Below are 27756 nucleotides of genomic sequence, written 5' to 3' on the forward strand. Positions count from 1 at the left end.
GACCTCTTGGTTAGCAGCTGTAGCACTTAACCACTACTCTACCAGGGTTTCCCATTTTTTATTAAGAAAATGAATTTAAATTCTAATAATTTCTTCTTATACTTATTAATGAGTCATTTTAAGCATCACACTTTGGAGACAACTGTCTTATTAGAAAATGATTGTTTCTAAATTTGAAGTTATAATCCCAAATTTTACCAAGTCCTTGTCTTCCAAGATGAAATTATAGGAATGGCTCTGAAATCTTTCTCTAAATTAAGGAAAAGGCTAAATATATATATGTTTATCTAAAAGACTAAGAAGAAATTTACAGATATCTTTTCTGAATAATTAATAGTATACACCTCTGACTGACAGGATCTCGTTCAATGTTAACAACTCTGAAAAGTAGACATTACATTCCACTTCTTCATTTTACAGATTGAAAAAAGTGCCCTTTCTAATTTCATTTGCCCTTTTTGTTTTCAGCATTTTTCCCTGAAACCTTCTAATAGGAAATGCAGAATTCCCTGGCTCCTTAAAAGGGTAACTAAATACAAGGTTTTCCTGATGACACATACGCATCCGTTAGTCCTATCATTACTGTTGTTTAGATAATGAGGCCACTGCAGTTTTCTTTACTCTGGATCCTCCACACTGTCACTCTCAGCTGTCACTGCCACTATCATTAAACCAGTCTAAACCACTCTCAAGATTCTTCTAGTTTATTATTTCAAATGTGCTGAGAAAACTAGACAACCACGTTTAAAAATTAAGTATTAGTTTGAGTCAATAACAGAGCCAAAAACTAGATTAGTCGTTGGCAGGGACTGGAGGGAGGAAGGAATTGACAGTGACTGCCAGTGGGTAAGGGGTTTCTTTTTTGAAGTGATAAAAATGTCCTGAAATTAGCTAGTAATGGCCACACAACCTTGTGAATATATTAAAAAGGACTGAACTGTATGCTTACAAGACAGAGTTTTACGGTATGAGAATTCTATCTCAATAAAAAATAAATTTTTTAAAATCAAGTCAATAAGGTCCTTTATTTTATAATATATTGTTGGAACATAGGAGCTCTGCTAAGTATTTCACAAGCTCTCTTTCCAGTTTTAAGTATGTTCCAGTTATCTACTGCTACCTAGCTTATTGCTCCAAACTTAGTGTTTAAAAATAGCAATCATTTTATTTCCTGGTTCCTGTGAGACAGGAATTCAGGGAGGGCCAGGACAAGCAGTTCTGGCTTAAGTCTCTCACGCAGTTGCAGTCAGGGGCAAGATCTGGGATAGTAGGAGGCTGGAGAAGATGGTGACTAGACATCACTCTCTTCATATAGTTTCAGGGCCTTTCCAAGTGGTCCCCCTACCTGGGCTAGTTTGAGCTTCCTCACACCTTGGTGGTCTCCAAAGCTGAACTGCTTACACTGCAGCTCAGGGCTCCAAGCACAACTATTCCAACTAGCCTCAAAAGCCACACGGTGTTACTTCCTCAGTACTGTGTAGGTAGAAAGTCACAAAAACGAAAAAAAGAAACCAAACTCATTGCCGTCGAGTTGATTCCAACTCGTAGAGACCCTGTAAGACAGAGTAAAATTGTCCCATAGGGTTTCCAAGGAGCAGCTGGTAGATCTGAACTGCTGACCTTTTGGTTAGCAGCTGAGCTCTTAATCACTGTGCCACCGGGGCTCCAGGAGAGTCACAAAAGAACTCCCAATTTCAAAAGGAAGGAACAAAGAATTTATCTCTCAAATTTTAAGATCAGTGAGATAGAAGATGTTGTTGTAAGCATCATTGAAGAACACTGTCTCAGAGCTGTTTTTCAGAAAGCCATGGCTGCCCAAAGTCAACCACAAGTTCGAGTGAACTCAACAGCAACTAGTTTTTTAACACCCCTGAAATCAGAGCACACCACATTCAGTGGTATCTTTATTAGCAGGCAGCAGTAATGATATCATCCTTATATGTCCAAACTGGGTTGTTATTTCTAAAGATAGGACTGGACAACTGCAACCATTCTTGTCAAGAAACAATTTAAGCATCATTTGAGAAAGGAATATAACTCCTAGTTGTTTTAAATACCTTCCACTGACATCTTCTGATAGAACAGAAGCACCAGCAACAAAATTTTGCAAAATGGGTGACAACGGCTTGGTAGAAAATCCTGCAGATGATAAGAAGGCTACATCACCAACATTTGTTATGGCAAACGGGATGATAATGGGTAGATAAACACAGACATCAAGAACTATGAATCAAAAAGTAATTCAGAGCTTTTGGACTCTGAATATTAATCAGTTTTAGTATACTTTAAACAATATATTTTCCTTTCCATGTATGCACAGGAGAGGAATAAGCTTAAAAAATTCATGTACAAGTAAGTCTGAAAGAGCTCTTACAATAATTATAAAATAAAAAATGTAGCTGATACAAATAATAACCCATTAGGAGATACACAGTGGATTTAAAAAACCCCATCTACAATAGCAATATAAAAGATAAAAATAATTAAGAAGAAACTTAATAAGAAAATAATAAAACAGTCCTGAAAAACAAAAAATAGACTAGGACAAACAGAAAGATGTCCAATGTTCTTAGTCAGGAGATCTCAATGCCATTAAGACATTCTACTTAAGCTATAAGGTATTTAATAAATGTGGTCCCAATAAAAATACCATTGAGCTTTAAAATGGAGCTGGACACATTGACACTAAAGTTCATGTACAAAAATATACCAAAAAAAATTTCACGTACACAAAAATGCCTAGGAAAACACTGAAGAGTAAGAGGTATGAAAAAGGATTAAATATACCAGACATTGAAAAGTACTACAAAATCAATCAACGCAGTCAACCACATAAGTAAAACAAAAGAAGAAAATCACATGATCATGTCAACAGATACAGAAAAGTCATTTGACAAAGTCCAACACCCATTCTTGATAAAAACTCTCAGCAAAATAGGAATAGAAGGGGCATTTATACAACATAACGAAGGGCACTGATACAAAACCAACAGCCAACATTATGCTCAACACAGAGAGGCTGAAAACATTCCCCTTGAGGAACGGGAACCAGACAGATAGATGCCTTTTATCACCACTCTTATTCAACAACACCCTGGAAGTTCTAGCTAAAACAATAAGGTAAGAAAAGGGAAAAAAGGGCATCCAAGGTGGTAAGGAGGAGGTAAAACTATCCCTATTCACAGATGATATGATCCTATACAGAGAAAACCACAAAGAATACACAAGAAAACTACTGGAACTATTAGAAGGTTTCAGCAAAGTCTCAGGATACAAGATTAACACACAAAAATCAGCTGGATTCCTCTATGCCAACAAAGAGAACTTTGAAAAGGAAATCAGAAAAACAATACCATTTACAATAGCCCCCCGAAAGATAAAATACTTAGAAATAAATCCAATCAGGGACATATAAGACCTATACAAAGAAAACTACAAAACGCTACTTCAAGAAACCAAAAGAGACCTACCTAACTGGAAAAATATACCATGCTCTCAAGATTGTGAAAATGTCAATACCAATAGCCAAGTGATCTCCAGATACGATGCGATCCCGATCCAAATTCTTTAAAAAGATGGAGAAACTAATCACCAATTTTATATAGAAAGGGGAGACACTCCAGATAAGGAAAGCATTTTTCAAGAACAAAAATACTACCTGATCTTAGAACCCACTACACAGCCACGGTAGTCAGAACAGCCCGGTACTGGTATAATAATGACACACAGACCAATGAACAGAATTGAGAATCCAGAAAAAATCCATCCATCTATGGGCAGCTGATATTTGACAACGGGCCAAAGTCCGTTAAACGGGGAAAAAACAACAAATGGTGCTGGCATAACTGGATGTCCATCCGCAAAAAAAAAAAAAAGAAAGAAACAGGACCCATGTCTCACACCATGCACAAAAACTGACTCAAAATGGACCAAAGATTTACATATAAAACCCAAACGATAAACAGCATACAAAAGAAAATGCTAGTGGCCCTAATACACATGGCATAAATATAATATAAACCATAACTCACAGAGTACAAACACCAGAAGATAAATTTGTTAACTGGGAGCTCCTAAAAATTAAAACACTATGCTCATCAAAAGACTTTGCCAAAAGGCTAGGAAAAATTTTTAGCTACAACATATTTGACAAGAGTCTCATCTCTAAAAATCTACAAAATATTTCAACACCTCAACAACAAAAAGACAAATAATCCAATTAAAAATGGGCTAAGGATATGAACAAACACTTCACCAAAGAAGACATTCAGGTGGTTAACAGGCACATGAGGAAATGTTTGCAATCTTTAGCCATTAGAGAAATGCAAATCAAAACTACAATGACATACCATCTCACCCCTACGTTACTGGCACTAATCAAAACAAAAAAAAAGAAAGAGAAAATAATAAATGTTGGAGAGGTTGCAGGGAGACTGAAACTCTTACACACTGCTTGTGGGAATGTAAAATGGCACGATCACTTTGGAAAATGATATGGTGCTTCCTTAAAAAACTAGAACACCATTAAAAAAAAAACCCACTGCCATCAAGTCGATTCCGACTCATAGCGACCCTATAGTACAGAATAGAACTGCCCCATAGTTTCTAAGGAGCGCCTGGCAGATTTGAACTGCCGACCTCTTGGCTAGCAGCCATAGCTCTTAACCACTACGCCGCCAGGGTTTACAGAACACCATACCATACAATCCAACAATCCCACTCCCAGGAATATATCCTAGAGAAATAAGAAGCGTCACAGGAACAGACATATGTACACCCATGTTCACTGCAGCATTATTCACAATACCAAAAATACAGAAACCTAAGTGCCCATCAACAGATGAGTGGGTAAACAAATTATGGTACATACACACAATGGAATACTTCACAACAATAAAGAACAATGATGAATCCACAAAATATCTCACAACATGGATGAATCTGGAGGGCATCACGCTGATGAAATAAGTCAATCACAAAAGAACGAATATCGTATGAGACCACTATTTTAAGAACTCAAGAAAAGGTTTACACACAGAAAAAAACAGTTTTTGATGGTTACGAGGGTGAGGAGGGAGAGAAAGGGGAAATCACTGACTAGATAGTAGATAAGTGTCAACTTCAGTATAAGGAAAAACAATACATAATATAGGGGAAGTCAGCACAATTTGACCAAGGCAAAGGCATAGAAGTTTCCCAAGCACATCCAAACAGCTTGAGGGACCACGTTGCTGGGGCTGAGGGCTGGGGACCATAGTGTTGGGGGACATCTAGGTCAATTGGCATAACAGTTCATAAAGAAAATGTCCTACATTCCACTTTGGTGCGTAAATCTGAGGCCTTAAAAGCTTGTGAACGGCCATCTAAGATACATCTATTAGTGCCATCACATCTGAAGCAAAGGAGAACGAAGAAAACCAAAGACACAAGGAAAATATTAGTCCAAAGGCCTAAAGGGCCACATGACCCACAGCCTCCACTAGCCTGAGCCATGGACTATATGGTGCCAATCTACCACCACCTACTGCTCTAACAGGGATCATGACAGAAAGCTCCAAAGACAGCGGAGGAAAATACAGAACAAAATTCAAATTCACAAAAAAAGACCAGACTTATGGCTCTGACAGAGATTGGAGGAACCCCTGAGACTATGGCCCCCGGAGACCCTGCTAACTCAGAACTGAAACCACTCCCAAAGTCCCCTTTTCAGACAAAGATCAGACCGGCCTATAAAACAAACAATAATGCAAGTGAGGAACATGCTTCTTAGTTCAGGCAAATATACAAGATTAAATGGGTAACTCTTGCCCAAAAGCAAGATGAGAAGGCAGGAAGGGACAGGAAAATTGGACAAAAGGACACGGGGAACCTGGGGTGGAAAGGGGTAGAGTGCTGACACATTGCAGGGGCTGCAATCAGTGTCACAAAACAATTTGTGTATAAATTTTTGAATGAGAAACTAATTTGCGCTGAAAACTTTCACCTGAAGCACATTTAAAAAAAAAAAAACCACAAGCAAATGAAAGAAAAAAGAAGTACTACAAAGCAATCTGGTACTGGCGCATAAACAGATAGGCAGACCAAAAGAATAGAAAACAAAGTCCAAACACAGACCCAGCTACAAAAAAAGCTAAAGTACATGGGAAAAAAGTAGTATCCCAAATCCTTGGGGTGAAGTTGCTCTTTTTAATAAATGGTGTTGGGACAAGTGAGTAGCCATTTGGAAAAGGATAAAACTGGATCCATTCCTCATATCACACATAAAAATAAACTCCAAAGGAACCAGGGATCTAAACATAAAAAAAAGAAAATAAACAAGTATTAGAAGAAAAGGTGGGTGAATTTTTATGTAAGTGGAATGTAGGAAAAGCCTTTCTAACTATGGTTAAAACTCCAGATGCAAAAAAAGTAAAAGATTATTAAAGTTGACTATATAAAAATAAAAAACCTTTGCATGGCAAGATACCATAAGGAAAGTTAAAAAACAAAGAGCAAACTGCAAGTATTTGCAACATACATCATAGACAAAAGGCTAATATCCCTCAATGCCAAAAGTCTTTTTTTTTAATCAAGAGAAAAAAAGACCAAAACGCCTATAGAAAAATGGACATGAACATACAATTTACAAGAAGATATAAAAACGATCCTTTAACATGTACAAAATGTTCAAATTCACTCATAAGAGAAATGCAAATTAAAATTACACTGAAATGCCATCTCTCACCCACCAGAATGACAAAAATTCAAAGCTTAACAATATATTCTTCAGGCAAGAGTGTGGGTAAACAAGCATTTTCATATATTGATAGTGGGAATGCAAAATAGTAGAGCCCGTACGAAGGTGAATTTGGTAATATCTAACAGAACAAACGTATTTACATGTCTACCCAGATATTCCACTTCTAGTAATATATTCTGAAGATGTGCCTCTAACCACACAAAAATACATATGAACAAGCTATTTCTTACACAATGTTATCTGGAAATATTGGAAACTATCTACATGTCCAGATACGGGTGATTGGTTGAATAAATGATGGCAGATACACACTAAAGAAAATCAGTGCAGCTGAGTAAGTGATAAGAAAGCACTGTTTTGCTCTTGAATAAACAATGTTCTCTCTTTTATGTTTGGTACCTAAAATAATGATGCATCTTACAATTAATAATGTCTTACAGTCAATGAGAAATTAATAATGACAGGCAAAAAAAATCTGCAAACTTTCTTCATGCAACTAATATGCTTTTAGGAAAAAAATCTTATCTTGCACATTAAATTAAGACTGATGACAGGTACAAGAGATTCAATATTATCAATCTGGTCTCCAGGCAATTGGGACTTTGAGTATTAATTTTTCCTTAAGTTTCATTCTTTAATACTATGTACTTAATTATAATTTTAAAATTACCTACATACATTGTAAGGAAATCAATGTTTAGCTATTTAAAAATGTAATATATTTTAAATGGGTTTTAAATATTCAAAAAAAAATCCCTTGAAAACTACGCTTAGAGGTAACTCAAAGCTGCCAGATTGGTTAATTGATAAGTGACCATCAGAAATTAAATGCTGATAAAGGACAAACTCTAAACTAGAGAAAAGAATACAAAATTATATCTTGAATTCAAATTCAGTAAGAAAGAAAGAACAGAATTCAACTGTCAGAGTAATCCCCGCAAAAATATAATAAATGGTAGGACTGCCAGAGATTTTTGTTTTCATCTGCAAGTTATATTGGCCAAAAAAATAAAAGCTCACAGAATAAAAAATATAGGCTTCTTTTTCTAAGTTGCATAATTTTAACCACCACATTTCTAATCCTAGAAAGGGCATAACTGTTAAAGAAAGATCACTAAGGCAAAAAGGACCACAGAGGACAAAAAGTGAATTAAAATGCCACCAAATGTAGGGCAATCCTTATCAGTATAACCAGGTGACTCTCGAGGCTGTGACTGTAACGGAAGAAACTCTGGCAATTTACTGCACTGAGAAAACAATCTGAAACCCACATTGTGACCTATGAATTTACACAAATGACAGGTGCAGAACTGGAAAGTGGAAGAAGAATGCCATGTAGTAACTGGCCAGGAATTATCCAGTCTGATGATTTTTCCACTTTGTTTAAAATTTTCCATTCCAGCTGTGAATTCAGTGAACATCCTTCTTTATTTAAATATATTGATGATGAGCTATCAAATATAGAAACAGAACAGAAATGACTACGCTGCTGGACAGGTTGCCCAGGTAAGTCAGATACTATTCACCATAAACTGGCCTACTGTTTAGTTACACGTCTCCACTCTAAGTTTCTTCTCTTCTAACGTATTAAAAATTGAAATTTGTAGTAATATAAAAGAATATACATTTTTCTCATTTTGTGTTTTTCTTAGTGTGAGAAACAATTCTTTGATTAAAAGAGAATATTTGATAACCCAACATCAAGATGTAATACAAATCAGACCAAAGAACTCAAAACATAAACAATCTCCAGACATTCAGCAAAAGTATACTACCTAATTCAATAGCTCCCAAGAGAATGACTGTGTTATCAAAACAGTATAACAAATATTCAAACTAGTAAACAAGCTCCTTTAAATAGTTAAAATATTTTTGTTCTTAAATTTGTTATTTACAGAAGTAAAATTAGGTGCCTGCTGGGCACTGGGCAAACAGAGGAAGGGAATAGGGGTTAGACATCTACTTTGCTAAGGAGGCGGAGGCCAGCAACCGGGCCGGTGAAGTCTATACTGAGGTCAGGCTAGCAGGTAAGCTTGGAACCAAGCCATATGTCTAAGTCTTGGCAAGTGGCAGCAGTAGAGGGTGACAGGAAATGAAACCCTGGCCTTAAGGCATCCCCTCCCCAGATGTTTGCTGGAGCTCTTGCCCCTCAGGTGCTGTCAGCACACTGTCTCTCACCTCCTCATTCACTTCTGCAAAGACAGGTATTTCTTGTGGTCACATTCACACCATTTTGGAAAGTTTGGGACCTCTGAAACTAGTATTTCATACAAAAAGCTCCTTTACTCCCTTCAGACAAACACCAGTGTACTTTACCACAAAAGATAGGATAAGGAAGGATGACTCTGGAATCAGAAATAAGAAATCAGCGAAGGAAAGACAGTAAGGCAGCCAGCCTCCAAGACAGCCCCCAACAGTCCTCAATTCCTGGTACTCATGCCCTTGTATACTCTCCTCCAACTCTTACACACTGTTGGTGGGAACATAAAATGGTCCAATCACTTTAGAAAACACCTTGACAAATTCTCAACGTTAAACGTACACCTACCGTGTGTTCCAGCCATCCTACTACTAGGTATTTATTTACCCAAGGGAAATGGAAGGATATGTCCATACTAACACTTGTACACAAAGTTCATCTAGCTTTTATTTGTAATGATCATAACCTGGAAACAACCCAGGCATCCTTCAACAGGTGAGTGGATAAACAAATTATGGTATTAAAAAAAAAAAGAATAGACACAACAAGAGGGATCAATCTCAAAATAATTATGCTGAGTGGAAGATCAAAAAAAAAAAAAGGATACATACTGTATGGTTCTAGGTGCCGTAGTGGTTAAGTGCTATGGCTGCAAACCAAAGGGTCGGCAGTTCGAGTCCACCAGGCGCTCCTTGGAAAATCTCTGTCCTATGTAGTCACTATGAATCGGAATCGACTCGATGGCACTGGGTGGGGTTCTATTTGTATATATAAAAGTATTTTATTTACTTAGATTAGTTTGCATTTTCTAAGATTTTATATAAAGTGAGTAGCCATTTTATATAAATCTTAGAAAATGCAAACTAATCTAACATAAAATCATATAGGAACACAGACGTTCTTCAACCAAAAAACATATTCAATTGCCCACTGGTTCTTCCTGCTTTGGTTTTTAACCCCTAAATTTGTCCTTTTTACTCACTTTCATTCCTCCAAGAGCTAACATCTTTATCTGTTATTCACTAATATATCCCAGCACCAACAACGATAACCACACAGCTGATGCACAATAAATACTAAGTAAATTCCTCCTGCTAGTTTATTTCCCATTTCTCTGGACCAATACGGCATATGCCTACCCGTAATTCTCTCCTTTAATGCTACCTACAAGCCCTTAATTGCCTACTTTTTGTCTTTCATAAACTTTGTAAATTATCTCCAAAATTCAGGTTTTAATACTTAAAGAAATAATTAATAATCAAGGACAGCACAGTTATTTCATTTAAACATACAACCATATTTGACGGGCCTTATCCGTCAGATAGAGCCATGGTGGTGCAGTGGTTGAAGAGACTGCTAACTCAAAGGTCTGCAGTTCAAGTCCACCAGCCACTCCTTGGATATCCTATGAGGCAGTTCTACTCTGTCCTACAGGGTCATTATGAGTCGAAATCGATTTCATGGCAATAGGTTTGACGTGGTTTGATCTGTTAGATGATAAGAAACTAAAGTAGGCATAGTTACTTTCACTAAAACAAACTACGTATTATATTAGCTTACAATTTTATTTTATGTATTATACATTGTCATCTGCATAACACAGGTTGTTAATGAGTCTTCCTCCAATCCTGATGCCCAGTTCTTCTTCATATAATCCAGCTTCTCAGATTATTTGTTCAGCATACAGATTAAATAGGTATGGTGAAAGAATACAACCCTGATGCACACTTTTCCTGACTTTAAACCAATCAGCCTTCAGTATGGATTACACCTCAACATAAAGAAAACAAAAATCCTCACAACTGGACCAATGAGCAACACCATGATAAATAGAGAAAAGACTGAAGTTGTCAAGGATTTCATTTTACTTGGATCCACAATCAACAGCCATGGAAGCAGCAGTCAAGAAATCAAAAGATGCATTGCAGTGGGCAAATCTGCTGCAAAGGATCTCTTCAAAGTGTTGAAGAGCAAAGATGTCACCCTGAAGACTAAGGTGCACCTGACCCAAGCCATGGTATTTTCAATCACATCATATGCATGTGAAAGCTGGACAATCAATGAGGAAGACCAAAGAAGAGTTGACCCCTTTGAATTGTGGCATTGGCAAAGACTACTGAATATACCATGGACTGCCAAAAGAACCAACAAATCTGTCTTGGAGGAAGTGCGGCCAGAACGCTCCTTAGAGGCAAGGATGGCGAGACTGCGTCTTACATACTTTGGACATGTTGTCAGGAGGGATCAGTCCCTAGAGAAGGACATCATGCTTGGCAGAGTACAGGGTCAGTGGAAAAGAGGAAGACCCTCAACAAGGTGGATTGACACAGTGGCTGCAACAATGAGCTCAAGCATAACAACGATTGTAAGGATGGCGCAGGACCAGGCAGTGTTTTGTTCTGTTGTGCACAGTCACTGTGAGTCAGAACCGACTCAACAGCACCTAACAACAACAACATATTATATATATACTGTACATACATACATATATATAACTACATTATTCTGTAACAGAGTAATACAATGATGTTAAAAAAAACAATGATGTTAGGCAACAAAAAAGAAATCCTTTTTCCATATATTAATGACACTGAGAAATGTTACAAGTATTAATCACATTACTTAATGTGGTAAACTTTCCTTCATCGATACACATAAATGAATGAAAACAATTTAGGGAGGGGGAGTAAGAAACCTAGAGAAATGAAGGGTTATGATACATGTAGCCAACTTAAAACAAATAAAGACATTGTAGAAAACAATATGCTCACAATCTGGAATCATACCTAGGTTGAATCCTGGGTCTGCCTGCTAGCTGTGTTTTAGGACACATACAATGGGAATAGTTAGGGTAACTTCTTCATGGGGACACGGAGGTTGAATGCATATAAAGCACTTAAGGCTGTGCCTACCCACTAGGTGTTCAATAAATGTTAGCAATTATTAAAATCTATAAATATAAGAGAAAACCCTAGTGGCGTAGTAGTTAAATGCTACAGCTGCTAACCAAGAGGTCGGCAGTCCAAATCCACCAGGCGCTCCTTGGAAACTCTACGGGGGCAGTTCTACTCTGTCCTATAGGGTCACTGTGAGTCGGAATCGACTCGATGGCAGTGGGTGGGTTTTTATAAATATAAGGTAATAATTTATTAGTTAAGAAATGAGGTTTTTTAAGTGATTTATCAACTATATATCTAGAAATAAAAGGACCTGCATTAACAATCAGATTCCATCGGACATACCAGAGAAAACACTTTAAACCTCAAATATTCCTATCATAAACTTAAAATAACAAGAGATTAGGGCAAGGTTTTACTTACTCAAAACACCTAAATATGTTAGTATAATTACATTTCAATAGTTTTATTATGACTAAAATCAAGGATTCATATGAGTGTCCTAAAAATCCAGGTATCCTTTAGCATGATACACATTTATATCACTTCAGCAAATAAAATTCACGTTTTCTTATAAGAAATTAGGGAAAAAAAAATAAAGATTTTTAAAAAGAAATTAGGAAAAGATGATTCACTTTACTAAAAAATTTATTAATTTCTTTTTTTTTTTAAATTTTATTAGTACCAAAGTGTTGTCAGTTGCCCTCAAGTCAGCCCCCGACTCATGGCAACTCCATGTACAACAGGATCCAATCATTGTGACCCACAGAATTTTCACTGGCTTATTTTTCAGAAGTAGATAACCGAACCTTTCTTTCTAGTCTGTCTTAGTATGGAAACTCCACTGAAACCTGTTCAGCATCTCAGCAACATGCAGTCGTCCACTGACAGTCAGATGGTAGCTACTCTTAAGGTGCACAGGCTGGGACTCAAACTGGAATCTCATGCATGAAAATGAAAACTCTACTACTGAACTACCATTGCCCACTCAGGATCAAATGTAGTATGTATAAATGCTTTACAAAAATTACTTTATCAAACTACAGTAGAATTCCTCTAAACAAGTTCCAATGATTAAATTTAGAAACAAACCTACTTGATGAAAATAAAATACAACTATGTTCAAAACATACAACTATTTATTTGCATTAGTTGGATGGGCCTTATCCAAGTTCAAGGACATTTCAATTACATTCAAGTCCATGTACAACAATTGGTCTCTCCCTACCCGCAGCAAAAGAAGAAGGAGAGTCAGGAATAGGAGGAGGAAAAGAAACGGGTGGCTAATTGCATCCGTGAATAACTGCCTCCTTTGCCGTGAGACGAAAAGAACTGGATGATACCCAGGTACCGCTACTGAACATTTTGGTCAAAGATTCTGCAGAAGAATCCTGATCAAAAGAGGGAAAACGCAGAATGGAATTTCAAATTCTCATGGACTCAGACTTTCTGGAGCCATGGAGGCTGGATAAACCCCCGAAACTACTGCCCTGAGATCATCTTTAAACATTAAGCCAAAAGCATTCCATGAAGTATTCTTAAAACCAAATAATAGTTTTGTTTAACTAGTAAAGAACATCTCTCTTGAACACTGTGCCCTTTTAAGATCTATTTACATGGGATCAAACTAACAACAGCAACTCAAAAGATCAGACACAAAACTTAGGGGGCAGTGAGTTCATGTTAACAGGGGAAGGACAACTTGGAAAAGGAAGGTGAGAATGGTTGTATAATTTAAAGAATGTGATCAATGTCACTGAATTGTACGTGTAGAAACTGCTGCAATTGGCGTATGTTCTGCTATGGATATTCTCAACAAAAAAAATTTTTTTTAAACTCAAGGCCATCAAGTCTAAATGCAGCTAAGTAAAATAAGCAAAGCGGTGCCAAGCCAAGTATTCTCCAGGTTTTAGTATCAAAGCAAAGCATATACAGTGCACTGAATTACAAAAAGGCACGTCCTCTGCTCTGATAAATTACCAAAATGCCCCCCTTCTCCATTCCAGAACAGCCCAGTTGCCATCTAGTCGATTCCTACACATAGCAACCCCATGTATGTCACACGGGTTGAAATGGCTAATTTTTTCAGAAGTAGATCATCAGGGCTTTCTTCCAACGTACCCCTAAGTGACTCGAACCTCTAACCTTTCAGTTATCAGCCAAGCTGTTTAACCATTTGCATTACCCAGGGACTCTGTCCCCTTTCTAGGAGGACTACTTACAAAAAGTCATCCCTTTTGAAATGCAACATATAATATGGGGGAAGTCAGCACAACATGACCAAGGCAAGACAGGACACAGAGAGGAACACAATAAGGGGCAACCACAGTAACTACTATAGCTTAAACAATTCTTTCAACAATAGTATTAACGAACAATAATTTACAAATGGATAGATCACCAAGAGGTACGGGAGGGTGTAAGGAAACACACCCTCCGGCAGATACAGGATTAGTGGTAGATATTTCTACATACATGACTGTAGATGCAGCTCATATAGACCATATAAGGGATATAGTCAGGGAAACCTCTTAGACATAAACACCTTGTGGGATGAAGTTTCTAGGCTCGAGGGCAAAGGACCATAGATTCAGGGGACATCTATGTCAGTTGGCACAACATAGTTCATAAAGACAATGTTCTCCATCCTACTTTGTTGAGTAATGTCTAGGGTCTTAAAAGCTTGCAAGTCACCATCTAAATACAACTACTGGTCTCCTTCCATCTGGAGCAAAGGAGAGTGAGGAAAACCAGACTCAAATGAACAATTAGTCCAAACAGCTAATGGACCACATGAACCACAGCCTCCACAACCCCAAGACCAGAACTACATGGTGCCCAGCTACCACAACCAACTGCTCTGACTGGGATCACAAAAGAGGATACTGGACAGAGGGGGAGAAAAATAAAGTACAAAAAAGCAAATTCACGAAAAAGACCAGGCTCACTGGTCAGACGGAGACTGGAGGAACCCCCAAGACACCCCTTATGACACCCTTCTGACCTGGAACTGAAACCATTCCTGGAGACCACCACCCAGCCAAACAATGGAGAAGCCCATAAGATAAACAATAACACCCAAGAGAAACGTACTCCTTGGAACACGCAATTATACAAGATCAAAAGAGCAATTTGCCCAAAAGCTAAAATGAGACAGCAAGAAGGGGCAGAAATTCAGGATGAAGGGAAACCGGGTATCCAGGGCAGAAACAGGGAGAGTGCTGACACACTGTGGGGAATGAAACCAAGGTCATGAAACACTTTATGTACAAACTAATAAATGGGAAACTAATATGCTCAGTAAACTTTCACCTAATGCACACACAAAAAAAGAAGAAAAAAATGTCATCTCTTTAATATCCCATACCAGGGCATGCACCACTAACAATCCCTTCACCAGGCACCTCTGACGGGGTATACGCTGTACAACCATTGTGTGAAGTCCCTCAATAAAAAGTAGCCTAGCTTAAAATTTACATCAGCCTCTTGGTCAAAATATCTATATCCACATCCATATCCACTCTGCTTCTTGAAACACTACCTTCAAAATAAGATTCAACCCTGATTTAATTAAATTTTATTTAAACAAACAAAAAAGCTTCCAGGTTTAACTCAGACACCATAAGGACTCAGGCACAGATTCAAAATCAGCTAACTTTTTTCGTATATCCAATACATTCCAGACACTAAACTACACACATTCACACGTTACACAATCCTCACAATTACCCTATGAAATGCAAATCATCTGCATTTTACAGACAATGAAGCTCAGAAAGTTAATTTTCTCAAGGTCCACAGGAAAGCAAAATCTTATTCGTTTATAAATATTTACTGAGCACCCACTACATGACCGGCACGTAGTAGGTTCTAGGGATACTAAGGTGAATAAAATATCTCTATCATCAAGTGCTGTTGTTGTTGTTAGGTGCCATCAAGTCAGTTCTGACTCATAGCAACCCTATGTACCACAGAAGGAAATACTGCCCAGTCCCGTACCACGCTCACAATCATCGTCATGCCTGAGCCCACTGTTTCAGCCACCGTGTTGATCCACCTCACTGAGGCTTTTCCTCTTTTTCCCTGCCCCTCTACTTTATCAAGCATGATGTCCTTCTCCAAGGACTGATTCTTCTGGACAACACGTCCAAAGTATGTAAGACGCAGTCTCGCCATCCTTGCTTCTAAGGAGCACTCTGGTTGCACTTCCTCCAAGAGAGATTTGTTCGTTCTTTTGGCAGTCCACGGTATATTCAACATTCTTCGCCAACACCACAATTCAAAGGCGTCAATTCTTCTTCGGTCTTCCTTATTCATTGTCCAACTTTCGCATGCATAATGTGCATGTGATTGAAAATACCATGGTGTGGGTCAGGCACACCTTGGTCTTCAATGTGACATCTTTGCTAAAGAGGTGTTTTGCAGCCAATTTAACCAAAGCAATGCATCTTTTGATTTCCTGACTGCTGCTTCCGTGGATGTTGATTGTGGATCCAAGTAAAATGAAATCCTTGACAACTTCAATCTTTTCCCTGTTTATCATGATGTTGCTTATTGGTCCATTGTGAGCATTTTTGTTTTATGTTGACGCATAATCCATACTGAAGGCTATGTTCTTTGATCATCATCAGTAAGTGCTTCAAGTCCTCTTCACCTTCAGCAAGCAAGGTTGTGTCATCTGCATAACACAGGTTGCTAATGAGTCTTCCTCCCATCCTGATGGCTACGTTCTTCTTCATATAGTCCAGCTTCTCGAATTATTTGCTCAAAATACAGATTGAATAGTTATCATGAAAGAATAAAACCCAGACGTACACCTTTCCTGACTTTAAACTACGCAATTTCTCCTGTTCTATCCGAACAACTGCCTCTTGATCTATGTAAAGGTTCCTCATGAGCACATATTAAGTGTTCTGGAATTCCCAGATAGTTTGTTATGATTCACACAGTCAAATGCCTTTGCATAGTCAATAAAACACAGGTAAACATCCTTCTGGTATTCTCTGCTTTCAGCCAGGATCCATCTGACATCAGCAATGATATCCCTGGTTCCACATCTTCTTCTGAACCCGGCCTGAATTTCTAGCAGTTCCCTGTCGATATACTGCTGCAGCCACTTTTGAATGATCTTCAGCAAAATTTTGTTTGCACGTGATATTAATGACATTGTTCAATAATTTCCACATTCAGCTGGATCACTTTCTTGGGAATAGGCATAAATATGGATCTTTAAGTGAGAAAAGATAAACCTGAGTCTGTATTAAATTCTGATGATAGGGCCCATTTCATAAAAATAAGGTGTTACCAGTTCAGTCCTTTAAACCATACCTTTCATTCTTTTTCTTCCTTTATAACAGCTTTACTGAAATATAGTTCACATAATACATAATTCATCCTTGTACAGTGTACGTTTTAGTGTGGCTTTTAGTATATTCAGAGATGTAAAACTATCGCTATCATCTAATTTTACATTTTCACCCCCAAAAAAGAAACCCCATACCCATTAGCAGTCACTCCTTATCCTCCTTCTCCCCCCAGCCCCTGTCAATCGCTATCTACTTTCCACTTTATTGATTTGCCTATTCTGGACATTTCATATAAATGGAATCATATACTATGTAGCCTCTTGTGTCTGCCTTCTTTCACTTAGCATGTTTTCAAAGTCCATCCCTGTTGTAGCATGTATCAGTACTTCACTCATTTGTATGGCTAAACATCATCTCTGTATGAATATGCCACATTTTGTTTATCCATTTATCAGTTGATTAACGTTTGGGTTGTTCCCACTTTTTGGCTACTGTGATGGTTAAGATTGTGTGTCAATTTGGCTGGGCCCTGATTCTCAGTGGTTTGGCAGTCGTATAATGTTATGGTCACTTCCATGTTGAGATTTGATGTGTGATCACTGCCATGATGGGATCTGCTGTGAGTAACCAATCAGTTGAAAGGGAGTTTCCTTGGGTGTGTGGCCTGCATCGAATATAGGCGGACATTCTAGCAGGGCTCATAGGCTTTTGCTAGCTCTGGATCCCACAGCTGACTCCGGTTTGTCTGACATCTGGTTCTTGGGACTTGAGCTAGCAGCTTACCTGTGGTCTTGCCTGCCGATCTTGGGATTCATCGATCTTCACAGCCTGTGAGCAAGGGCCCTGCTCTCTGAGCTGCGGATCTTGGGTTCATCAGCCCCTGCAGTTACATGAATCAGGTAAAGTCTCTATCCTGACCCATAGACTTGGGACATTCTAGCCTCTACAACCATGTGAGCCATTTCCTTGATATAAATCTCTCCATATACATATATTTATACACTTTACTGGTTTTGCTTCTCTAGAGAACCCAGCCTAAGGCAGCTATTATAAATAATGATGCTGTGAACATTTTTTGTATACATGTATGTTTTCAATCCTCTTGGAATGCCTTTCATTTTTAAAGTAACAGGATTTTAAAAAGTGCTTTACATCATCTCAGCTGACTGCACACAATGCTGGACGGGCTTTTTATCTCTACTGGCAGATGAGGAGACTGACAGCGATTAAGTGATTAAGATGAGGTCACATCCAGCATAGAAATGGCAGAATTAGGCATAAAAACAATTCTCTTTCCATTGCATTTGTTAAATAAAACACATTAAAACTAAGTATTTGAAATTCTGTTACCTAGACGATATGGCAAATAATATGTCATAAAGCAAAAGCCTTTATTTTGTGATGAGATACTGCAATGAAATTACTACAGGTACATGGGAATTTTTTTCCCAGGACTCTTACCCAAATGATGTTTCCTCTTATTCCCAATTTTTAACTGTGCGTCTTAAAAGTCTACAAATGGCCAATCAGATGGAATTAGAGACTAGTTATCATCTGAACACTCAAGATATTTGATTAAAAAAGAAACAGGCTTATGGTCATACCCATCTCCCTACCGGAAATACTCCTGGGATGCAGAAATAAAGGAATGTTTTCATTCATGAATGCATTCATTGATTCATTTATTCAACAAATATTTATCAGTCCCCACTATGTCACACTAAATTCTTCCCAAGTTCTGGAGAAGATATTTTAATGCAAGCCACAAGCCTCACTTTCCCACTCTGCTCAATGGCAGTTCAAACCTTCCTGAACCAAAACAAAAAAACCCTTTCTGAACCAAAAGATAATGAGAGTAAGCCACAGAGAACCACACTAGAACTTAACAAATAAAAGTAGCTAATTATACCCAACACTTTAAAATCCAATCAGAAATTAAAATTCAACATGCATAAGAAAATTTTGAAGTCTAAACTATGTAACCATTAGGACTTGATATTATCTCCAATTTTCCAAGATACATACTTGCAGCTTCTTAACTGGCATGCCATCTTCCTCTAAAAAAAAAAAATTTTAAAAGGTTATCTTCTGCAAGCCTTCCTTCTAAACACTAACCCTTCTTCGCAGAGCCCTGGTGGCATAGTGGTCATGTGCTAACATGTACATTTTCTTCCTTATTGTGCCTTGACTTCCCAAAGAAATTTCAAACTGTGTATGCTTGTGTGTGTGTGTGTGTGTGTGTGTGTGTGTGTGTATGAGAAAGAGAGCTGAAGAGGGAATTTAGGTTTTATTTTAATGTACTCACATTTAACGGTGAGAAAAAGGCAAAGGTAGTAAATAGAAGGGAAGAAACAAATGAAATTATAAAAATTTTTGGCATAACAAAATATGCAAATCATAAAATTGTTCTTGCTGGCAGGATCAAATTCTATAACATGCATTTGTACACTTATCTTACTCTTCAGAAAGTAATCAGACATATTTTTAATAAGCCTAAATAAAGCTTGTCTTTTCAAGTAAAAGATAAAACATAAACTCATGTTTACTTCCAAAATAAATACTGTGAGATAAGCTCCACTATGGAAGTAGTAAGATCATAAAATCACTATTTTGTAATAGCTGGGTCTATGTAAATCATACTTGAAAGTTCTTTTAATTGGCATTTTAATCAAAATAAAAATTTAATACTACGCATCGATAAAGAACAGTGACGAATCTGTGAAACATCTCATAACATGGAGGAACCTGGAAGGCATTATGCTGAGCGAAATTAGTCAGAGGCAAAAGGACAAATATTGTATAAGACCACTATTATAAGATCTTGAGAAATAGTAAAAACTGAGAAGAACACATACTTTTGTGGTTACGAAGAGGGGAGGGAGAGAGGGAGGGAGAGGGTTTTTTATTGATTAATCAGTAGATAAGAACTGCTTTGGGTGAAGGGAAAGACAACACTCAATACATGGAAGGTCAGCTCAATTGGACTGGACCAAAAGCAAAGAAGTTTCCGGGATAAAATGAATGCTTCAAAGGTCAGCAGAGCAGGGGTGGGGGTCTGGGGAAAATGGTTTGAGGGGACTTCTATGTCAATTGGCAAAATAATTCTATTATGAAAACATTCTGCATCCCACTTTGAAATGTGGCATCTGGGGTCTTAAATGCTAACAAGCGGCCATCTAAGATGCAGCAATTGGTCTCAACCCACCTGGAGCAAAGGAAAATGAAGAACACCAAGGTCACACGACAACTAGGAGCCCAAGAGACAGAAAGGGCCACATGAACGAGAGACCTACATCATCCTGAGACCAGAAGAACTAGTTGGTGCCCGGCCACAATCGATGACTGCCCTGACAGGGAGCACAACAGAGAACTCCTGAGGGAGCAGGAGATCAGTGGGATGCAGACCCCAAATTATCATAAAAAGACCATACTTAATGGTCTGACTGAGACTAGAGGAATCCCGGTGGCCATGCTCCCCAGACCTTCTGTTGGCAGAGGACAGGAACCATCCCCGAAGACAACTCATCAGACATGAAAGGGACTGGTCAGCGGGTGGGAGAGAGATGCTGATGAAGTGTGAGCTAATTATATCAGGTGGACACTTGAGAGTGTGTTGGCAACTCTTGTCTGGAGGGGGGATGGGAGGATAGAGAGAGAGGGAAGCCGGCAAAATTGTCACGAAAGGAGAGACTGAAAGGGCTGACTCAATAGGGGAAGAGCAGGTGGGAGTACGGAGTAAGATGTATGTAAACTTATATGTGACAGACTGATTGGATTTGTAAACGTTCACTTGAAGCTTAATAAAAGTTAATTAAAAAAAATAAAATAAAAAATAAAAATTTAGTCCCAGACAGAGTAGGAGAAAAATGTAGACCAAAATTCAAATTCACAAAAAAAGACAAGGCGTACCTGTCTGACAAAGACTGGAGGAACCCTGAAAGCATGGCCCTCAGATGGATGCCCTTTTAACTCAGAAGAGAAGTCACTCCCAAAATCCACCCTTCAGTTAAAGATTACACAGGTCTATAAAACAAACAATAAAAAGTGAGGAACATGCTTCTTAGTTCAATCATGTAAATGAGACCAAAAGGGCAACACCTGCCCAAAAGCAAAGACAAGAAGGCAGGAAGAGACAGGAAATGGGACAAATAGAAATGGGGAATCCGGGGTGGAAAAGGGAATAGTGTTGACACACCAGAGGTAGCACAACCAATGTCACAAAACAACCTGTGTATAAATTGTTGAATGAGATACTAATCTGCTCCATAAACTTTCACCTAAAGCACAGTAAAAATAAATAAAAATTTAATGAAATACATACTGAAATACAGAATGCCACATGGGTTTAATACATTTTTACATTCTCCTATATTAGAAGGATAATACTCCTTGGAAACTCTATCAGGCAGATCTACTCTGTCCTACAGGGTCGCTATGAGTCAGAATTGACTCAAAGGCAGTGGGTTTATATTAGAAGGAAAAAATGAGATATCCAAGAATGATAGCTAAAAAAATCAAATAACTTTTCATTACTCCAATTCCTAAACCAACAAATTTCTTTCAATATATCAACTCATTTTTGACAACAACAAAACGATAAACAACCCAGTCATAAAACGGGCAAAGGACTTGAACAAACATCTCACCAAAGAGCACATTCGAATGGCCACCAAACACATGAAAAGATGCTCAGCATCATTAGCCATCAGAGATGCAAATCAAAATCACAATGAAATACCATCTCGCTCCCACTAAAATGGCTAAGATAAACACACACACACATAAATGTTGGCGAGGATATGGGGAAACTGGAGCCCTTACCCACTGCTGGTGAGAATGTAAAATGGCACAGCTGTTATGGAAAATAGTGTGGCAGTTCCTCAAAAAACTATAAACAGAACTACCATATGATCTAGCAATTCCACTCCTAGGTATACACCCAAAAGACTTGAAAGCAGCACCATTGGAAACAATCTAAACGCCCATCCAGACGAATGGATAAAAAGGATGTCATACATACATACAATGGACTACTACTCAGCCAGCAGGAGAAATGAAGTCTTGATAAGTGCTACAACATGGATGGAGCTGGAAGCCATTAAAAATTTATGCTGAGTGAAATAAGTCAATCAGAAAAGGACAAATATTATATGACCTCACTTAAATAAAAAGACAAATGTATAGAGAACAAAGTTTATTTGTGCTTACCAGAGGCAGGAGGGAGGGGAAAGGGAAGGATTAATGGTGATAGAAATACTGCATTGATTAAGGGTTGGGTTGCACAGCAAATTTTAGTAACTGTTATCAATAAGTTTTATACCTGTAAAAAGTTGAATTGGCAAAAGATGTGTGATACATATATTTACAACAATGACCACAAAAGAAAGAGTAGCTGCTGAGGCTACTCAATGTGTACATAGTGCCTGGGGTCTTAAAAGCTTGCAAGCAGCCCATCCAAGACACAACAATTGGTTTCCATTTGCCTGGAACAACAGAGGAAGGAGAGTCAGCAAGAGGAGGAGGATACGGAATGTGGGCTAATTGCCTCCATGAACAAATGCCTCCTTTGCCCTGAGACCAGAAAAACTAGATGGTACCGGGCTACCATTACTAAGCGTTTTGATCAAAGATTCCATAGATGAATCCTGATCAAAAGGGGGCGGGGGAAGAACGCAGAACAGAATTTCAAATTCTCATGGACTCCAGGCTTCCTAGAGCCATGGAGGATGGATGAACCCCTGAAACTGTTGCCCTGAATCTTTAAACCTTAATTCGAAAATACTGCCTGAAATCTTCTCAAAACCAAACAATAGCTTAGCTTACCTAGTAAAAAATGCCTGCCTTGAGCATTACGCTCTTTAAGAACGATCTATATAGGATCAAACTGACAGTAACTCAAAAGATTAGATAGGAACTTTTAGGGGGCAGTGAATTTATGTTAATGGAGGAGGAACAACTCAGAAAAGGAGAGTGAGAATGGTTACACAACTCAAAGAATATAATCAATGTCACTTAATCAATGTAATCAATGTCACATGTGGAAACTGCTGAATTGGTGTGTTTTGCTGTATACATTCTCAACAACAAAATAAAATTATATAAAATTTTTTTTAATCTTCCAGTACAATAAATTAATAAATTTTGTAACTACATACGTTTTAAATACACAAAATCGCATTTTTACAGTCAGACAAGTAAATTTACCTAAGATGATTTACAATGTAGAATTGAACATGGTCTGTTAAGAGTACTTTCAGGGAGCTAAACTTTAAAAAGTCTGCTTTAAAAGGAACAAAACCCGGTTACACTGAAGAGATATCAAGGAAAATATTCCACTATTTCATATTTACTTCACAAGTAATTACAGGTGCAAAGAAAGTCAAGACTGTATTTTTTTTTTCTTACTAACACAAGATGAAGTTCTGAAAGAAATTTCAAAATCATGTACTAGAAAGTTAATGTCGAAGCATCAAATGACACGTCATACTTGGAAAGAAAACAAAATCCCATCTCCATCTAGATTTGAGAAGTTGACTCAAACTCAAAAGACTAGAGTTTGAGGCTCGTGAAAGACTACTCACAAACCTCCACACAAATCAGATTAATTTTACCATTTCCTGGTTATATTTTATCATCAATCTCTTAACATCAATTTACTCGATATAAATTAAACTGGACAGAGAAAAATTCTTTCCAAAGTAATGTTTTCTAAGCAGTATGCTATAAATACAAATCAATATGGAAATTTTTCCCAATCTATGGCATTATTCATGACGGAGACCACTTTTAATATGTATGTAAACTGAGGCACTATAAACTTAGTCAACCTTTGGCCACCTTCTTAACCAGCAGAGGATGCTAAAACATGACCTGAAATAGAATTTAGGCATTTCTGGTAAAATAGGTAAGATTGCTGGGAAAAAAAAAAAAGAAAAGTGGGGGGGGAGGAGAATAGACAACTGTCTCTGAACCAATCAGTAAAGCCATCGAAGTCATCATACTAATTTTTTCATTCCATCGAAGGCAGTAAACATATTAGGAAAATAAAACAGAGATTTACTCACCTTAAATAAAAAAATAAAATTTACTCACCTTAAATAAAAAAAGTCACCTTACGGTGACTTAAAAGAAAAATTTTACAAGACTTTTTACTTGAGCCAGAATGTCAAAGACATTTCCAATTCCAAAAGAACAGTATAAAGATTCCAAGGGGAAGAAGAGGCAGTCAGGAAAGGGAATGATAGTTTACTATTCATTAGAGAGAAAGACAATCTTTATGGAAATTTCCATCTTCCTCTAACAGACAGACAAAATAATAAGATGTACCAGTTCAACTAACAATATACCCTGTGGGGCCAGAGGGCAGAGAAGCTAGCTGAAAACATGCTCGTTAAAGTCAAAATTTGACCTGCCTCGGGCAAAAATATTCTTAGAAGTTAGTTCCATAAGAAAGTTTTCATATGTTTAGATTTATACAGGACGGTTTTCCTTATCCATAAGCAATTAATTAGCACTTCCAGATGTAAATAAGATCTTAAATTAGGCAACAGTCCCAATGATTACAGGATCTCAGGACAATGATGGACTATGACTTGCAATTAATAATATTTTATCCCTATTCCTAAAACCAAAAACTATTCCTAGCAATGACAAAAGTAAAACAAAACTATACCAAGTCCTTCTCAGGGCCAGAGTCACAATAAGGTATTAGGGCAACTATGCTGATGAGCCTTTAAGGTTACTGAAGATAAGATACTTCAACAGATAGGACAAAAGCCAATTCAACAAGTTCACTTACCTTACTGAAAACTGTCCCCATAATGTCAAGCCCAAATCAGCATCTGTTACCTTACCTTAGATTAGATTGTCAGGCTTCTATCTCAAATAATAAAAGAAAAAAGAAATAAAGTCAAACCTTAAGTATAAACCCGTAGTGACTCCAGACAACTTTAAAACTAAAATCATTTGAGGAGACAAAGAAGCAAAAAGCCACCACTCTCAATACAGAGCAGTACTGCACACACTGGATTCTCTTACAGAGCACATACTACTACATTCAACATACTGTCAATTTCCTATAAACTTTGACAGCAGACTTTAAGCTCCTAGAAACCTTTTCCCTAAAATTTAGCATCCTTTAATTAAAAGAACAAATACTACAGAACCAAAATATATATATATACACATACAGAGAGAGAGAGAGAAGCCATAAGGGCATTAGTTAAAATTACTTATGAAAAAATGGAAGAACGTTGATAAGAGTGAAGCTGGCTGATGAGTGCATTGGGTTCTTTCATGCCCTTGTGCATGTTTGATATTTTCCATGACAAAGATTTTTTTTTTTCTTTTCTTTTCAATGAAGTATGATTGATAGTAAGTCAATTTTTAATACTGAAAAAAGTGAGTTTTTGTTGGTTGTTTAAACCCTGGCGGGGTTACCACATGTCACTGAGAACATTATGCGGAGTGAAATAAGTCAGTCACAAAAGGACAAATATTGTACGTTCCCACCTATACGAAATATGTGCAAAAGGCAAATGATAAGAGACCAATTATCAGTGCTTACCAGGGCCAGGAGCCCTGGTAGCACAGTGGTTAAGAGCTTGGCTGCTAACCAAAAGGTCGGCAGTTCAAATCCACCACCTGCTCCTTGGAAACCCTATGGGGCAGTTCTACTCTGCCCTATAAACCAAAAAAAAACAAACCCAGTATTGTCAAGTCGATTCCGACTCATAGTGACCCTATAGGACAGAGTAGAACTGCCCCATAGAGTTTCCAAGGAGCACCTGGCGGATTTGAACTGCCAAACCCTTTAGTTAGCAGCGGTAGCACTTAACCACTATGCCACCAGGGTTTCCTGTAACCCAAAAAACCAAACCAAACCCAGCGCCATCGAGTCGATCCCGACTCATAGCGACCCTATAGGACAGAGTAGAACTGCCCCAGAGTTTCCAAGGAACACCTGGTGGATTCGAACTGCTGACCCTTTAGTTAGCAGCCGTAGCACTTAACCACTATGCCACCAGGGTTTCCAGAGTTTCCCACAGGGTTGCTATAATCCTATGAGATAGACTGAATCAGCCCATTTCTATGTAAAAGAAAATTGAGAATCAGACAGGTAAATTTTCTTACTCAAAATTACATAGGAGCTTAGCTCAGATTCACAGCCAAATGAAGGGAAGGAGGAAGGAAAGAAGGCAATAGGATTGTTAAAGGAAAAACAAACACCATTGCACTAATATGCAAAAGACAAAATTATAGAAATACAATTTTTAGAAAACTCCCCAGGTTAAAAGATTCTTGTAAAATAATTTTCAATCACAAAATTGCAAGAAAATGACAAAAATACAACTGTATTTAAAAATCTATAATTATCCTATATTTGTAAGTATTGTATATTTTACTCTAGCTGTAATATACCAAGTCCTAAGCCTCTGAAATATATTCTCGAATTATTCCTTTAATACCTACTCTGTAAGGGTATATATCTTGGGGAGTTGGAATCCAAAAGAAGAAATTCCATTTCAGCCATGCTGCTAACCAGCTTAAAACAAAACAAAAAATCAGTACTTCCCTAAATACTAATTTAGCCATCAGTGGCCTACCTTTCTTACAAGTAAATTAAGCAAATTAAGAAAGGAACTCTCTAAAAAAGTGTTGTAACATATTTAATGTGGTATTTTATGTTTACAACCCAGAAGATTTTAGTATACATTCATTATATTTCAAGTCCACTGTACAAATACATTACTCCAATGTTAACTAAGGATAGCAACACTCCAGTGTTAGGGCAAACAATTAAAAGTAATATTGTAAATGTGAAAATCCATTTCACACAGCCCTCAAAAACCTGCTAGTTTCCTTCCTTATATCTCAATTGATGAAATCCTGCTTCCTTATCTACTGTGGACCACTTATCTTCAAAAGAAAACACAATCAATTAAAAACCACATATAAACAACCATCAAATAAAGCTTTTTATTTGAGTATAGGTAAGTTTGAAAAAAAAATTATAAAACCTGTTCACTAAATTGAAAGCCATCAAGGACTAAGTGAGGAAAAGGACAAGAATTTAGGAGATCTGAGTTCTAGAACCAGCTCTGACCCTCACCAGCTGGCTCACCTCAGGCATATCCTCAATTTGTCACCTAAAAAATAAAAGGACTAAACTGAGGTATTTCTAAGATTCTTTCCTGCCATAACATACTAAGAAATACAAATAGTTAAAAACAAAAACACAACTGCAAGCACATAAGCCTAGCTAAGAGCAGGAGAAGAGAAACTGTCAAGGACCAGAAACGAAAAAGCAAAGAACCATTCCAAGGACAGAAACCTAAAGGGGAAAAAGAGAGACTATTTTCAATAACTCATTGACTAAATTTATGTTTTACAAGAGAATTATGCTACTAAAAAATTTTGCTAATTTTTAATTATTTATTTTTAGAGTTGGCAGAGAATTATCACTTCAGCACAGAAATAACTAGGGTATGATCTTTTTCTTATGTCTTAATTTCAAACCATTCTTTCTTAAAAATAATTGACTTAAAGTAAACAGATGAAGACCAACAATGAGATACCAATTTAAACTTATTAAAATGACTAAAATTGAAAACC

At 37.5% G+C, this 27756-nt stretch overlaps 1 protein-coding gene across 5 annotated transcripts in view; it reads right to left on the reverse strand.

The window, feature by feature from the left end:
• Nucleotides 1-27756, reverse strand: part of LRBA (LPS responsive beige-like anchor protein) — a 766566-nt gene that overhangs the window by 718250 nt on the left and 20560 nt on the right. The window contains exon 1 of one of the 5 annotated variants that reach the window (XM_064267559.1): nt 17926-19053. The exons of the other annotated variants lie outside the window; for them this stretch is intronic. The gene's annotated coding sequence lies outside the window, so the exon portion shown is untranslated. Of the gene's footprint in view, nt 1-17925; nt 19054-27756 lie in introns of those variants that run through there. 5 annotated transcript variants of the gene reach the window in all.

This window comes from Loxodonta africana, chromosome 13, assembly GCF_030014295.1.
Source record: "Loxodonta africana isolate mLoxAfr1 chromosome 13, mLoxAfr1.hap2, whole genome shotgun sequence".
NCBI lineage: Eukaryota > Metazoa > Chordata > Mammalia > Proboscidea > Elephantidae > Loxodonta > Loxodonta africana.